Consider the following 13,925-nt stretch of genomic DNA (forward strand, 5'->3'; position numbering starts at 1 on the left):
AGGTTTTGAGGCATTTTCGTGGTCGTTTAATTTCATTAAATCTGCTAATATGGACATGTTTGCAATTTCCCGAAATAAGGCATTGGTCTTGTTGCTTTGAAAAGCTTGGACATTGTTGTTCAACTTTAATAATCTAAGACTGCAAGGCCTGAGAATTATTGTGTCTGAATCTGCATCGAAAGATTGAAGGAAAGAGTATCTTTGTACTTGTTAAAAATCACTAGCTTTCCTCATTCGGACAGGTTCACAATTTTTATGTCTATGGTTGCATAGCAAAGTCTGTATAATGTCAAATAGGGCTGTATCACATAGACTGCGTGGCCTAATGGATCATGTTCAACTTCTAATTGTTTTTGTTTTTTGCCATAATTGAATAATTAAAACATGTTCCTTGGGGAAAACTGAACCGTTTAAGGAAACAGTGTAATATTTCGAATCAGAAGATTGAGGGTTCGAGTCCCTTCGTGGTTGTTTAATTTCATTAGCTCAGCTAATTTGAACATGTTTGCAATTTCCCAAAATATGGCATTGGTCTTGTTGCTTTGAAAAGCTTGGACATTGTTGTTCAACTTCAATAATCTAAGACTGCAAGACCTGAGAAATATTATGTCTGATTGAGGGACATAGTCTTTTCGTACTTGTAAAATATCACTAGCTTTCCTCATTCGGATAGGTTCACAATTTTGATGTCTGTTGTTGCTAAGCAACGTCTGTTTGATGTCATATCGGAGAATATGGAGTAGAAGGTGTTGCCTCGTGGATAAGGCGTCTTACTTCAAAATAGAAAATTGAGGTTTTGAGGCATTTTCGTGGTCGTTTAATTTCATTAAATCTGCTAATATGGACATGTTTGCAATTTCCCGAAATAAGGCATTGGTCTTGTTTCTTTGAAAGGCTTGGACATTGTTATTCATCTTTAATAATCTAATATTGCAAGGCCTGAGAATTATTGTGTCTGAATCTGCATCGAAAGATTGAAGGAAAGAGTATATTTGTACTTGTTAAAAATCACTAGCTTTCCTCATTCGGACAGGTTCACAATTTTTATGTCTATGGTTGCATAGCAAAGTCTGTATAAAGTCAAAAAAGGGCTGCATCACATAGACTGCGTGGCCTAATGGACAAGGCGTCTGACTTCGAATCAGAAGATTGAGGGTTCGAGTCCCTTCGTGGTTGTTTAATTTCATTAGCTCAGCTAATTTGAACATGTTTGCAATTTCCAGAAATAAGGCATTGGTCTTGTTGCTTTGAAAAGCTCTGACATTGTTGTTCAACTTCAATAATCTAAGACTGCAAGACCTGAGAAATATTATGTCTGATTGAGGGACATAGTCTTTTCGTACTTGTAAAATATCACTATCTTTCCTCATTCGGATAGGTTCACAAGTTTGATGTCTGTTGTTGCTAAGCAACGTCTGTTTGATGTCATATCGGAGAATATGGAGTAGAAGGTGTTGCCTCGTGGATAAGGCGTCTTACTTCGAAACAGAAAATTGAGGTTTTGAGGCATTTTCGTGGTCGTTTAATTTAATTAAATCTGCTAATATGGACATGTTTGCAATTTCGCTGAATAAGGCATTGGTCTTGTTGCTTTGAAAAGCTTGGACATTGTTGTTCAACTTCAATAATCTAAGACTGCAAGACCTGAGAAATATTATGTCTGATTGAGGGACATAGTCTTTTCGTACTTGTAAAATATCACTAGCTTTCCTCATTCGGATAGGTTCACAATTTTGATGTCTGTTGTTGCTAAGCAACGTCTGTTTGATGTCATATCGGAGAATATGGAGTAGAAGGTGTTGCCTCGTGGATAAGGCGTCTTACTTCAAAATAGAAAATTGAGGTTTTGAGGCATTTTCGTGGTCGTTTAATTTCATTAAATCTGCTAATATGGACATGTTTGCAATTTCGCTGAATAAGGCATTGGTCTTGTTGCTTTGAAAGGCTTGGACATTGTTGTTCAACTTTAATCATCTAAGACTGCAAGGCCTGAGAATTATTGAGTCTGATTCTGCATCGCAAGATTGAGGGAAAAGGTATCTTCTTACTTGTTAAATATCACTAGCTTTGCTCATTCGGACAGGTTCACAACTTTGATGTCTACTGTTGCATAGCAAAGTCTGTATAATGTCAAATAGGGCTGTTTCACATAGACTGCGTGGCCTAATGGATAAGGCGTCTGACTTCGAATCAGAAGATTGAAGGTTCTAGTCCCTTCGTGGTTGTTTAATTTCATTAGCTCAGCTAATTTGAACATGTTTGCAATTTCCCGAAATATGGCATTGGTCTTGTTGCTTTGAAAAGCTTGGACATTGTTGTTCAACTTCAATAATCTAAGACTGCAAGACCTGAGAAATATTATGTCTGATTGAGGTACATAGTATTTTCGTACTTGTAAAATATCACTAGCTTTCCTCATTCGGATAGGTTCACAATTTTGATGTCTGTTGTTGCTAAGCAACGTCTGTTTGATGTCATATCGGACAATATGGAGTAGAAGGTGTTGCCTCGTGGATAAGGCGTCTTACTTCAAAATAGAAAATTGAGGTTTTGAGGCATTTTCGTGGTCGTTTAATTTCATTAAATCTGCTAATATGGACATGTTTGCAATTTCGCTAAATAAGGCATTGGTCTTGTTGCTTTGAAAAGCTTGGACATTGTTGTTCAACTTTAATAATCTAAGACTGCAAGGCCTGAGAATTATTGTGTCTGAATCTGCATCGAAAGATTGAAGGAAAGAGTAGCTTTGTACTTGTTAAAAATCACTAGCTTTCCTCATTCGGACAGTTTCACAATTTTTATGTCTATGGTTGCATAGCAAAGTCTGTATAATGTCAAATAGGGCTGTATCACATAGACTGCGTGGCCTAATGGATAAGGCGTCTGACTTCGAATCAGAAGATTGAGGGTTCGAGTCCCTTCGTGGTTGTTTAATTTCATTAGCTCAGCTAATTTGAACATGTTTGCAATTTCCCGAAATAAGGCATTGGTCTTGTTGCTTGGACATTGGACACTTCAATAATCTAAGACTGCAAGACCTGAGAAATATTATGTCTGATTGAGAGACATAGTCTTTTCGTACTTGTAAAATATCACTATCTTTCCTCATTCGGATAGGTTCACAATTTTGATGTCTGTTGTTGCTAAGCAACGTCTGTTTGATGTCATATTGGAGAATATGGAGTAGAAGGTGTTGCCTCGTGGATAAGGCGTCTTACTTCAAAATAGAAAATTGAGGTTTTGAGGCATTTTCGTGGTCGTTTAATTTCATTAAATCTGCTAATATGGACATGTTTGCAATTTCCCGAAATAAGGCATTGGTCTTGTTTCTTTGAAAGGCTTGGACATTGTTATTCATCTTTAATAATCTAATATTGCAAGGCCTGAGAATTATTGAGTCTGATTCTGCATCGCAAGATTGAGGGAAAAGGTATCTTCTTACTTGTTAAATATCACTAGCTTTCCTCATTCGGACAGGTTCACAACTTTGATGTCTACTGTTGCATAGCAAAGTCTGTATAATGTCAAATAGGGCTGTATCACATAGACTGCGTGGCCTAATGGATAAGGCGTCTGACTTCGAATCAGAAGATTGAGGGTTCGAGTCCCTTCGTGGTTGTTTAATTTCATTAGCTCAGCTAATTTGAACATGTTTGCAATTTCCCGAAATATGTCATTGGTCTTGTTGCTTTGAAAAGCTTGGACATTGTTGTTCAACTTCAATAATCTAAGACTGCAAGACCTGAGAAATATTATGTCTGATTGAGGGACATAGTATTTTCGTACTTGTAAAATATCACTAGCTTTCCTCATTCGGATAGGTTCACAATTTTGATGTCTGTTGTTGCTAAGCAACGTCTGTTTGATGTCATATCGGAGAATATGGAGTAGAAGGTGTTGCCTCATGGATAAGGCGTCTTACTTCAAAATAGAAAATTGAGGTTTTGAGGCATTTTCGTGGTCGTTTAATTTCATTAAATCTGCTAATATGGACATGTTTGCAATTTCCCGAAATAAGGCATTGGTCTTGTTTCTTTGAAAGGCTTGGACATTGTTATTCATCTTTAATAATCTAATATTGCAAGGCCTGAGAATTATTGAGTCTGATTCTGCATCGCAAATTTGAGGGAAAAGGTATCTTCTTACTTGTTAAATATCACTAGCTTTCCTCATTCGGACAGGTTCACAACTTTGATGTCTACTGTTGCATAGCAAAGTCTGTATGATGTCAAATAGGGTCGTTTAATTTCATTAGCTCAGCTAATTCGTACATGTTTGCAATTTCCCTAAATAAGGCATTGGTCTTGTTGCTTTGAAAAGCTTGGACATTGTTGTTCAACTTTAATAATCTAAGACTGCAAGACCTGAGAATTATTGTGTCTGAATCTGCATCGAAAGATTGAAGGAAAGAGTATCTTTGTACTTGTTAAAAATCACTAGCTTTCCTCATTCGGACAGGTTCACAATTTGTATGTCTATGGTTGCATAGCAAAGTCTGTATAATGTCAAATAGGGCTGTATCACATAGATTGCGTTGCCTAATGGATAAGGCGTCTGACTTCGAATCAGAAGATTGAGGGTTCGAGTCCCTTCGTGGTTGTTTAATTTCATTAGCTCAGCTAATTTGAACATGTTTGCAATTTCCCGAAATATGGCATTGGTCTTGTTGCTTTGAAAAGCTTGGACATTGTTGTTCAACTTCAATAATCTAAGACTGCAAGACCTGAGAAATATTATGTCTGATTGAGGGACATAGTATTTTCGTACTTGTAAAATATCACTAGCTTTCCTCATTCGGATAGGTTCACAATTTTGATGTCTGTTGTTGCTAAACAACGTCTGTTTGATGTCATATCGGAGAATATGGAGTAGAAGGTGTTGCCTCGTGGATAAGGCGTCTTACTTCAAAATAGAAAATTGAGGTTTTGAGGCATTTTCGTGGTCGTTTAATTTCATTAAATCTGCTAATATGGACATGTTTGCAATTTCCCGAAATAAGGCATTGGTCTTGTTTCTTTGAAAGGCTTGGACATTGTTATTCATCTTTAATAATCTAATATTGCAAGGCCTGAGAATTATTGAGTCTGATTCTGCATCGCAAGATTGAGGGAAAAGGTATCCTCTTACTTGTTAAATATCACTAGCTTTCCTCATTCGGACAGGTTCACAACTTTGATGTCTACTGTTGCATAGCAAAGTCTGTATAATGTCAAATAGGGCTGTGTCACATAGACTGCGTGGCCTAATGGATAAGGCGTCTGACTTCGAATCAGAAGATTGAGGGTTCGAGTCCCTTCGTGGTTGTTTAATTTCATTAGCTCAGCTAATTTGAACATGTTTGCAATTTCCCAAAATATGGCATTGGTCTTGTTGCTTTGAAAAGCTTGGACATTGTTGTTCAACTTCAATAATCTAAGACTGCAAGACCTGAGAAATATTATGTCTGATTGAGGGACATAGTCTTTTCGTACTTGTAAAATATCACTAGCTTTCCTCATTCGGATAGGTTCACAATTTTGATGTCTGTTGTTGCTAAGCAACGTCTGTTTGATGTCATATCGGAGAATATGGAGTAGAAGGTGTTGCCTCGTGGATAAGGCGTCTTACTTCAAAATAGAAAATTGAGGTTTTGAGGCATTTTCGTGGTCGTTTAATTTCATTAAATCTGCTAATATGGACATGTTTGCAATTTCCCGAAATAAGGCATTGGTCTTGTTTCTTTGAAAGGCTTGGACATTGTTATTCATCTTTAATAATCTAATATTGCAAGGCCTGAGAATTATTGAGTCTGATTCTGCATCGCAAATTTGAGGGAAAAGGTATCTTCTTACTTGTTAAATATCACTAGCTTTCCTCATTCGGACAGGTTCACAACTTTGATGTCTACTGTTGCATAGCAAAGTCTGTATGATGTCAAATAGGGTCGTTTAATTTCATTAGCTCAGCTAATTCGCTAATATACATGTTTGCAATTTCCCTAAATAAGGCATTGGTCTTGTTGCTTTGAAAAGCTTGGACATTGTTGTTCAACTTTAATAATCTAAGACTGCAAGACCTGAGAATTATTGTGTCTGAATCTGCATCGAAAGATTGAAGGAAAGAGTATCTTTGTACTTGTTAAAAATCACTAGCTTTCCTCATTCGGACAGGTTCACAATTTGTATGTCTATGGTTGCATAGCAAAGTCTGTATAATGTCAAATAGGGCTGTATCACATAGATTGCGTTGCCTAATGGATAAGGCGTCTGACTTCGAATCAGAAGATTGAGGGTTAGAGTCCCTTCGTGGTTGTTTAATTTCATTAGCTCAGCTAATTTGAACATGTTTGCAATTTCCCGAAATATGGCATTGGTCTTGTTGCTTTGAAAAGCTTGGACATTGTTGTTCAACTTCAATAATCTAAGACTGCAAGACCTGAGAAATATTATGTCTGATTGAGAGACATAGTCTTTTCGTACTTGTAAAATATCACTATCTTTCCTCATTCGGATAGGTTCACAATTTTGATGTCTGTTGTTGCTAAGCAACGTCTGTTTGATGTCATATTGGAGAATATGGAGTAGAAGGTGTTGCCTCGTGGATAAGGCGTCTTACTTCAAAATAGAAAATTGAGGTTTTGAGGCATTTTCGTGGTCGTTTAATTTCATTAAATCTGCTAATATGGACATGTTTGCAATTTCCCGAAATAAGGCATTGGTCTTGTTTCTTTGAAAGGCTTGGACATTGTTATTCATCTTTAATAATCTAATATTGCAAGGCCTGAGAATTATTGAGTCTGATTCTGCATCGCAAGATTGAGGGAAAAGGTATCTTCTTACTTGTTAAATATCACTAGCTTTCCTCATTCGGACAGGTTCACAACTTTGATGTCTACTGTTGCATAGCAAAGTCTGTATAATGTCAAATAGGGCTGTATCACATAGACTGCGTGGCCTAATGGATAAGGCGTCTGACTTCGAATCAGAAGATTGAGGGTTCGAGTCCCTTCGTGGTTGTTTAATTTCATTAGCTCAGCTAATTTGAACATGTTTGCAATTTCCCGAAATATGTCAGTGGTCTTGTTGCTTTGAAAAGCTTGGACATTGTTGTTCAACTTCAATAATCTAAGACTGCAAGACCTGAGAAATATTATGTCTGATTGAGGGACATAGTATTTTCGTACTTGTAAAATATCACTAGCTTTCCTCATTCGGATAGGTTCACAATTTTGATGTCTGTTGTTGCTAAGCAACGTCTGTTTGATGTCATATCGGAGAATATGGAGTAGAAGGTGTTGCCTCATGGATAAGGCGTCTTACTTCAAAATAGAAAATTGAGGTTTTGAGGCATTTTCGTGGTCGTTTAATTTCATTAAATCTGCTAATATGGACATGTTTGCAATTTCCCGAAATAAGGCATTGGTCTTGTTTCTTTGAAAGGCTTGGACATTGTTATTCATCTTTAATAATCTAATATTGCAAGGCCTGAGAATTATTGAGTCTGATTCTGCATCGCAAATTTGAGGGAAAAGGTATCTTCTTACTTGTTAAATATCACTAGCTTTCCTCATTCGGACAGGTTCACAACTTTGATGTCTACTGTTGCATAGCAAAGTCTGTATGATGTCAAATAGGGTCGTTTAATTTCATTAGCTCAGCTAATTCGTACATGTTTGCAATTTCCCTAAATAAGGCATTGGTCTTGTTGCTTTGAAAAGCTTGGACATTGTTGTTCAACTTTAATAATCTAAGACTGCAAGGCCTGAGAATTATTGTGTCTGAATCTGCATCGAAAGATTGAAGGAAAGAGTAGCTTTGTACTTGTTAAAAATCACTAGCTTTCCTCATTCGGACAGTTTCACAATTTTTATGTCTATGGTTGCATAGCAAAGTCTGTATAATGTCAAATAGGGCTGTATCACATAGACTGCGTGGCCTAATGGATAAGGCGTCTGACTTCGAATCAGAAGATTGAGGGTTCGAGTCCCTTCGTGGTTGTTTAATTTCATTAGCTCAGCTAATTTGAACATGTTTGCAATTTCCCGAAATAAGGCATTGGTCTTGTTGCTTGGACATTGGACACTTCAATAATCTAAGACTGCAAGACCTGAGAAATATTATGTCTGATTGAGAGACATAGTCTTTTCGTACTTGTAAAATATCACTATCTTTCCTCATTCGGATAGGTTCACAATTTTGATGTCTGTTGTTGCTAAGCAACGTCTGTTTGATGTCATATCGGAGAATATGGAGTAGAAGGTGTTGCCTCGTGGATAAGGCGTCTTACTTCAAAATAGAAAATTGAGGTTTTGAGGCATTTTCGTGGTCGTTTAATTTCATTAAATCTGCTAATATGGACATGTTTGCAATTTCCCGAAATAAGGCATTGGTCTTGTTGCTTTGAAAAGCTTGGACATTGTTGTTCAACTTCAATAATCTAAGACTGCAAGACCTGAGAAATATTATGTCTGATTGAGGGACATAGTCTTTTCGTACTTGTAAAATATCACTAGCTTTCCTCATTCGGATAGGTTCACAATTTTGATGTCTGTTGTTGCTAAGCAACGTCTGTTTGATGTCATATCGGAGAATATGGAGTAGAAGGTGTTGCCTCGTGGATAAGGCGTCTTACTTCAAAATAGAAAATTGAGGTTTTGAGGCATTTTCGTGGTCGTTTAATTTCATTAAATCTGCTAATATGGACATGTTTGCAATTTCCCGAAATAAGGCATTGGTCTTGTTTCTTTGAAAAGCTTGGACATTGTTGTTCAACTGTCAAATAGGGTCGTTTAATTTCATTAGCTCAGCTAATTCGTACATGTTTTCAATTTCCCTAAATAAGGCATTGGTCTTGTTGCTTTGAAAAGCTTGGACATTGTTGTTCAACTTTAATAATCTAAGACTGCAAGACCTGAGAATTATTGTGTCTGAATCTGCATCGAAAGATTGAAGGAAAGAGTATCTTTGTACTTGTTAAAAATCACTAGCTTTCCTCATTCGGACAGGTTCACAATTTTGATGTCTGTTGTTGCTAAGCAACGTCTGTTTGATGTCATATTGGAGAAAATGGAGTAGAAGGTGTTGCCTCGTGGTTAAGGCGTCTTACTTCTAAATAGAAAATTGAGGTTTTGAGGCATTTTCGTGGTCGTTTAATTTCATTAAATCTGCTAATATGGACATGTTTGCAATTTCCCGAAATAAGGCATTGGTCTTGTTTCTTTGAAAGGCTTGGACATTGTTATTCATCTTTAATAATCTAATATTGCAAGGCCTGAGAATTATTGAGTCTGATTCTGCATCGCAAGATTGAGGGAAAAGGTATCTTCTTACTTGTTAAATATCACTAGCTTTGCTCATTCGGACAGGTTCACAACTTTGATGTCTACTGTTGCATAGCAAAGTCTGTATAATGTCAAATAGGGCTGTATCACATAGACTGCGTGGCCTAATGGATAAGGCGTCTGACTTCGAATCAGAAGATTGAGGGTTCGAGTCCCTTCGTGGTTGTTTAATTTCATTAGCTCAGCTAATTTGAACATGTTTGCAATTTCCCGAAATATGGCATTGGTCTTGTTGCTTTGAAAAGCTTGGACATTGTTGTTCAACTTCAATAATCTAAGACTGCAAGACCTGAGAAATATAAGGCATTGGTCTTGTTTCTTTGAAAGGCTTGGACATTGTTATTCATCTTTAATAATCTAATATGGCAAGGCCTGAGAATTATTGAGTCTGATTCTGCATCGCAAGATTGAGGGAAAAGGTATCTTCTTACTTGTTAAATATCACTAGCTTTGCTCATTCGGACAGGTTCACAACTTTGATGTCTACTGTTGCATAGCAAAGTCTGTATAATGTCAAATAGGGCTGTATCACATAGACTGCGTGGCCTAATGGATAAGGCGTCTGACTTCGAATCAGAAGATTGAGAGTTCGAGTCCCTTCGTGGTTGTTTAATTTCATTAGCTCAGCTAATTTGAACATGTTTGCAATTTCCCGAAATAAGGCATTGGTCTTGTTGCTTTGAAAAGCTTGGACATTGGACACTTCAATAATCTAAGACTGCAAGACCTGAGAAATATTATGTCTGATTGAGAGACATAGTCTTTTCGTACTTGTAAAATATCACTATCTTTCCTCATTCGGATAGGTTCACAATTTTGATGTCTGTTGTTGCTAAGCAACGTCTGTTTGATGTCATATTGGAGAATATGGAGTAGAAGGTGTTGCCTCGTGGATAAGGCGTCTTACTTCAAAATAGAAAATTGAGGTTTTGAGGCATTTTCGTGGTCGTTTAATTTCATTAAATCTGCTAATATGGACATGTTTGCAATTTCCCGAAATAAGGCATTGGTCTTGTTTCTTTGAAAGGCTTGGACATTGTTATTCATCTTTAATAATCTAATATTGCAAGGCCTGAGAATTATTGAGTCTGATTCTGCATCGCAAGATTGAGGGAAAAGGTATCTTCTTACTTGTTAAATATCACTAGCTTTCCTCATTCGGACAGGTTCACAACTTTGATGTCTACTGTTGCATAGCAAAGTCTGTATAATGTCAAATAGGGCTGTATCACATAGACTGCGTGGCCTAATGGATAAGGCGTCTGACTTCGAATCAGAAGATTGAGGGTTCGAGTCCCTTCGTGGTTGTTTAATTTCATTAGCTCAGCTAATTTGAACATGTTTGCAATTTCCCGAAATATGTCATTGGTCTTGTTGCTTTGAAAAGCTTGGACATTGTTGTTCAACTTCAATAATCTAAGACTGCAAGACCTGAGAAATATTATGTCTGATTGAGGGACATAGTATTTTCGTACTTGTAAAATATCACTAGCTTTCCTCATTCGGATAGGTTCACAATTTTGATGTCTGTTGTTGCTAAGCAACGTCTGTTTGATGTCATATCGGAGAATATGGAGTAGAAGGTGTTGCCTCATGGATAAGGCGTCTTACTTCAAAATAGAAAATTGAGGTTTTGAGGCATTTTCGTGGTCGTTTAATTTCATTAAATCTGCTAATATGGACATGTTTGCAATTTCCCGAAATAAGGCATTGGTCTTGTTTCTTTGAAAGGCTTGGACATTGTTATTCATCTTTAATAATCTAATATTGCAAGGCCTGAGAATTATTGAGTCTGATTCTGCATCGCAAATTTGAGGGAAAAGGTATCTTCTTACTTGTTAAATATCACTAGCTTTCCTCATTCGGACAGGTTCACAACTTTGATGTCTACTGTTGCATAGCAAAGTCTGTATGATGTCAAATAGGGTCGTTTAATTTAATTAGCTCAGCTAATTCGTACATGTTTGCAATTTCCCTAAATAAGGCATTGGTCTTGTTGCTTTGAAAAGCTTGGACATTGTTGTTCAACTTTAATAATCTAAGACTGCAAGGCCTGAGAATTATTGTGTCTGAATCTGCATCGAAAGATTGAAGGAAAGAGTAGCTTTGTACTTGTTAAAAATCACTAGCTTTCCTCATTCGGACAGTTTCACAATTTTTATGTCTATGGTTGCATTGCAAAGTCTGTATAATGTCAAATAGGGCTGTATCACACAGACTGCGTGGCCTAATGGATAAGGTGTCTGACTTCGAATCAGAAGATTGAGGGTTCGAGTCCCTTCGTGGTTGTTTAATTTCATTAGCTCAGCTAATTTGAACATGTTTGCAATTTCCCGAAATAAGGCATTGGTCTTGTTGCTTTGAAAAGCTTGGACATTGGACACTTCAATAATCTAAGACTGCAAGACCTGAGAAATATTATGTCTGATTTTCGTACTTGTAAAATATCACTAGCTTTCCTCATTCGGATAGGTTCACAATTTTGATGTCTGTTGTTGCTAAACAACGTCTGTTTGATGTCATATCGGAGAATATGGAGTAGAAGGTGTTGCCTCGTGGATAAGGCGTCTTACTTCGAAACAGAAAATTGAGGTTTTGAGGCATTTTCGTGGTCGTTTAATTTCATTAAATCTGCTAATATGGACATGTTTGCAATTTCCCGAAATAAGGCATTGGTCTTGTTTCTTTGAAAGGCTTGGACATTGTTATTCATCTTTAATAATCTAATATTGCAAGGCCTGAGAATTATTGAGTCTGATTCTGCATCGCAAGATTGAGGGAAAAGGTATCCTCTTACTTGTTAAATATCACTAGCTTTCCTCATTCGGACAGGTTCACAACTTTGATGTCTACTGTTGCATAGCAAAGTCTGTATAATGTCAAATAGGGCTGTGTCACATAGACTGCGTGGCCTAATGGATAAGGCGTCTGACTTCGAATCAGAAGATTGAGGGTTCGAGTCCCTTCGTGGTTGTTTAATTTCATTAGCTCAGCTAATTTGAACATGTTTGCAATTTCCCGAAATATGGCATTGGTCTTGTTGCTTTGAAAAGCTTGGACATTGTTGTTCAACTTCAATAATCTAAGACTGCAAGACCTGAGAAATATTATGTCTGATTGAGGTACATAGTATTTTCGTACTTGTAAAATATCACTAGCTTTCCTCATTCGGATAGGTTCACAATTTTGATGTCTGTTGTTGCTAAGCAACGTCTGTTTGATGTCATATCGGAGAATATGGAGTAGAAGGTGTTGCCTCGTGGATAAGGCGTCTTACTTCAAAATAGAAAATTGAGGTTTTGAGGCATTTTCGTGGTCGTTTAATTTCATTAAATCTGCTAATATGGACATGTTTGCAATTTCGCTAAATAAGGCATTGGTCTTGTTGCTTTGAAAAGCTTGGACATTGTTGTTCAACTTTAATAATCTAAGACTGCAAGGCCTGAGAATTATTGTGTCTGAATCTGCATCGAAAGATTGAAGGAAAGAGTAGCTTTGTACTTGTTAAAAATCACTAGCTTTCCTCATTCGGACAGTTTCACAATTTTTATGTCTATGGTTGCATAGCAAAGTCTGTATAATGTCAAATAGGGCTGTATCACATAGACTGCGTGGCCTAATGGATAAGGTGTCTGACTTCGAATCAGAAGATTGAGGGTTCGAGTCCCTTCGTGGTTGTTTAATTTCATTAGCTCAGCTAATTTGAACATGTTTGCAATTTCCCGAAATAAGGCATTGGTCTTGTTGCTTGGACATTGGACACTTCAATAATCTAAGACTGCAAGACCTGAGAAATATTATGTCTGATTGAGAGACATAGTCTTTTCGTACTTGTAAAATATCACTATCTTTCCTCATTCGGATAGGTTCACAATTTTGATGTCTGTTGTTGCTAAGCAACGTCTGTTTGATGTCATATTGGAGAATATGGAGTAGAAGGTGTTGCCTCGTGGATAAGGCGTCTTACTTCAAAATAGAAAATTGAGGTTTTGAGGCATTTTCGTGGTCGTTTAATTTCATTAAATCTGCTAATATGGACATGTTTGCAATTTCCCGAAATAAGGCATTGGTCTTGTTTCTTTGAAAGGCTTGGACATTGTTATTCATCTTTAATAATCTAATATTGCAAGGCCTGAGAATTATTGAGTCTGATTCTGCATCGCAAGATTGAGGGAAAAGGTATCTTCTTACTTGTTAAATATCACTAGCTTTCCTCATTCGGACAGGTTCACAACTTTGATGTCTACTGTTGCATAGCAAAGTCTGTATAATGTCAAATAGGGCTGTATCACATAGACTGCGTGGCCTAATGGATAAGGCGTCTGACTTCGAATCAGAAGATTGAGGGTTCGAGTCCCTTCGTGGTTGTTTAATTTCATTAGCTCAGCTAATTTGAACATGTTTGCAATTTCCCGAAATATGTCATTGGTCTTGTTGCTTTGAAAAGCTTGGACATTGTTGTTCAACTTCAATAATCTAAGACTGCAAGACCTGAGAAATATTATGTCTGATTGAGGGACATAGTATTTTCGTACTTGTAAAATATCACTAGCTTTCCTCATTCGGATAGGTTCACAATTTTGATGTCTGTTGTTGCTAAGCAACG

At 37.0% G+C, this 13,925-nt stretch overlaps 10 non-coding genes across 10 annotated transcripts; all 10 read left to right on the plus strand.

Moving 5' to 3' along the window:
* The first annotated feature begins 1,103 nt into the window (after positions 1-1,103).
* trnar-ucg (transfer RNA arginine (anticodon UCG)) lies at positions 1,104-1,176 on the plus strand. Its single transcript has one exon. It is a non-coding gene; the product is annotated as a tRNA-Arg (tRNA).
* A 1,680-nt stretch (positions 1,177-2,856) lies between these two features.
* On the plus strand, positions 2,857-2,929 carry trnar-ucg (transfer RNA arginine (anticodon UCG)). The gene has a single exon. It is a non-coding gene; the product is annotated as a tRNA-Arg (tRNA).
* A 617-nt stretch (positions 2,930-3,546) lies between these two features.
* trnar-ucg (transfer RNA arginine (anticodon UCG)) lies at positions 3,547-3,619 on the plus strand. Its single transcript has one exon. It is a non-coding gene; the product is annotated as a tRNA-Arg (tRNA).
* A 1,612-nt stretch (positions 3,620-5,231) lies between these two features.
* Positions 5,232-5,304, plus strand: trnar-ucg (transfer RNA arginine (anticodon UCG)). Its single transcript has one exon. It is a non-coding gene; the product is annotated as a tRNA-Arg (tRNA).
* Positions 5,305-6,922: 1,618 nt separating this feature from the next.
* On the plus strand, positions 6,923-6,995 carry trnar-ucg (transfer RNA arginine (anticodon UCG)). Its single transcript has one exon. It is a non-coding gene; the product is annotated as a tRNA-Arg (tRNA).
* Positions 6,996-7,903: 908 nt separating this feature from the next.
* Positions 7,904-7,976, plus strand: trnar-ucg (transfer RNA arginine (anticodon UCG)). Its single transcript has one exon. It is a non-coding gene; the product is annotated as a tRNA-Arg (tRNA).
* A 1,436-nt stretch (positions 7,977-9,412) lies between these two features.
* trnar-ucg (transfer RNA arginine (anticodon UCG)) lies at positions 9,413-9,485 on the plus strand. The gene has a single exon. It is a non-coding gene; the product is annotated as a tRNA-Arg (tRNA).
* Positions 9,486-10,554: 1,069 nt separating this feature from the next.
* trnar-ucg (transfer RNA arginine (anticodon UCG)) lies at positions 10,555-10,627 on the plus strand. Its single transcript has one exon. It is a non-coding gene; the product is annotated as a tRNA-Arg (tRNA).
* Positions 10,628-12,220: 1,593 nt separating this feature from the next.
* trnar-ucg (transfer RNA arginine (anticodon UCG)) lies at positions 12,221-12,293 on the plus strand. Its single transcript has one exon. It is a non-coding gene; the product is annotated as a tRNA-Arg (tRNA).
* A 1,321-nt stretch (positions 12,294-13,614) lies between these two features.
* On the plus strand, positions 13,615-13,687 carry trnar-ucg (transfer RNA arginine (anticodon UCG)). The gene has a single exon. It is a non-coding gene; the product is annotated as a tRNA-Arg (tRNA).
* The last annotated feature ends 238 nt before the right edge of the window (positions 13,688-13,925 follow it).

This window comes from Oncorhynchus clarkii, unplaced genomic scaffold (assembly GCF_045791955.1).
Source record: "Oncorhynchus clarkii lewisi isolate Uvic-CL-2024 unplaced genomic scaffold, UVic_Ocla_1.0 unplaced_contig_10886_pilon_pilon, whole genome shotgun sequence".
Taxonomy (NCBI): Eukaryota; Metazoa; Chordata; class Actinopteri; order Salmoniformes; family Salmonidae; genus Oncorhynchus; species Oncorhynchus clarkii.